Here is a 1964-nt window from a genome sequence, read left to right as displayed (position 1 = left end):
TTTTAGTTTATCTAGTTATTACTGTTATTTTCATTGTTCTTAATCATGTTTGGTTTTGTGTTTCTTGAGTTTACTTTTAGTTTTGCTAATATGTTTGACCCCCCTTTTTTAGGCTAATTTCTTAGCTAGGGGAAGGGGGTGGAAAATATGTGTTGAATATTGGATGAATGATGACGGTTGGATTGAATATATGCCTAAAATTGATGAAAGACATGATTTTTGATGGCTTGAGATTATTGTTGCACTTTATTTGATTGCCCTCTAGTTTAAATGCATGAAGATGATTTGAGCTAGATTATTAAGATCACCTCTATTTTAATGATTGCATGAGAATGAGTTGTTAAAATGGAGTTTTATGAATTGTGCTTCTTTATTCTCTTGATTTTGCTTGTGTCTAATAGGATGCATGAGAATGATCCTAATTAGCATAGACCTCTTTCATTGAATTTGCCTAGACTATTGCATGAGAATGAATTGTTTAGGTAGGATCTTGTGTTCTTTGGCATATTCTTCATGATAACTATCATTATTCCCCTCTTTCTAATCATGTTTGACACCCCCGTATCCCTAGCGTTGTTCTCTCTTGATTCTATTCATCTTTATCTTTTCTTATTCGTAGTTTTAGTGCTTTTTATCCAAAAAAAAAAACCAACAAAATATTTCCCTTTTGACTTTTGCATTAGTGATATTGATGTTGGACAAGTGAGCTTCCTTTTGGGTTCGACCCTTTACTTACCCCTATACTTGTATTAGGGTAGTTTAGGTTATAAATAATTAATTTGATTAGGGTTAGTAGACCAACGACCTACTTTCAACCCGCAATCAAATTTTGGCGCCGTTGCCGGGGAGGCGGCTTGTTTAACATCTATTTTTGCTATTGTTAGAGTCATTTTATTTGGTTTTTTTTTTTTTTTTTTTTTTTCCTTGTTTAATCCTATTTGTCATTGCTAATCGTGTGCTTAGCATTGTTGTATTTAAAGGGAGATATGGCAAGGCAAGAGGATGACCTTCGTTTTAGGGAGTTTGGAAATCCGGAAGTCTATGAGCTCACGAGTGGTATACTTCTCCCAACCACCGAGTCTAATTTCACAATCCATCCACAATATGCTAGGATGGTTCAAATTGAGCAATTTTCCGGAAGTGCAAGTGAAGACCCCATTGAGCATTTGGACCGATTCCTTGAGTTGTGTGCAATGATGCAAACAAATGAAGTGAGCCAAGATTACATCCGTATGCATCTTTTTCGCCAATCTCTCACTGGAAGAGCAAAGAAATGGCTCAAGCTTTTGAAGCCCAGCTCTCTCACCACATGGAAAGAAGTTGCGAAGGCCTTTCTCAAGAGGTTCATTTCCGATGAGCAAATCGCAAAAATGAGGAGGAAGATAGCTTCCTTTGAGCAAAAATCGGATGAAACTCTTAGGGAAGCATGGGAAAGGTTTAAGGATATGATTAGAGCATGTCCTAACCATGGATTCAACCATAATTTGCTCATGAGATTCTTTTATGATGGCTTGGAGCCAATGTCAAGAACCAATCTAGATGCGGGTGCCGGTGGCCAATTGATTAAGATCCCTCAAAGCCAAGTTGAAGCTACAATTGAAGAGGTGGCTACTAGCTATTCTTGGGGAGGTCAAAGAAGGTCCCAAGGAAAGCCAGGTGATCTTTATGAGTTGGAGAAAGTCGGTCAACTTAAGCATATAGTTGAGCTCTTGAACGAAGGTCTTTCCAAGTTGAACTCAAGTGTTGGTTAGGGTTCAAAACCGTCACAACTCATTGATTTCTCATGTGCTTGTTGTGGTGGGACGGATCATGATGCATCGTATTGTAGAGAGTTCAATCCCAAGCAAGGTGAGGCTTTGACTTTGAGGGAAGGAGAGTTGTAACCCAAGCTCAATCTCAACAACTTCAACAACCTCCAAAACAAGAAAACTCCTACCTCCAAGATGAACCTCTTTTCAATCCTT

General features: G+C 38.2%; 1 non-coding gene across 1 annotated transcript; it reads right to left on the bottom strand.

Moving 5' to 3' along the window:
• Nucleotides 1-1367: 1367 nt before the first annotated feature.
• Nucleotides 1368-1474, bottom strand: LOC145606502 (small nucleolar RNA R71). Its single transcript, XR_014105363.1, has one exon. It is a non-coding gene; the product is annotated as a small nucleolar RNA R71 (small nucleolar RNA).
• Nucleotides 1475-1964: the final 490 nt, after the last annotated feature.

This window comes from Chenopodium album, chromosome 22, assembly GCF_948465745.1.
Source record: "Chenopodium album chromosome 22, dcCheAlbu1.1, whole genome shotgun sequence".
Classification (NCBI taxonomy): domain Eukaryota; kingdom Viridiplantae; phylum Streptophyta; class Magnoliopsida; order Caryophyllales; family Amaranthaceae; genus Chenopodium; species Chenopodium album.
This window is presented reverse-complemented; position numbering and strand designations above follow the sequence as displayed.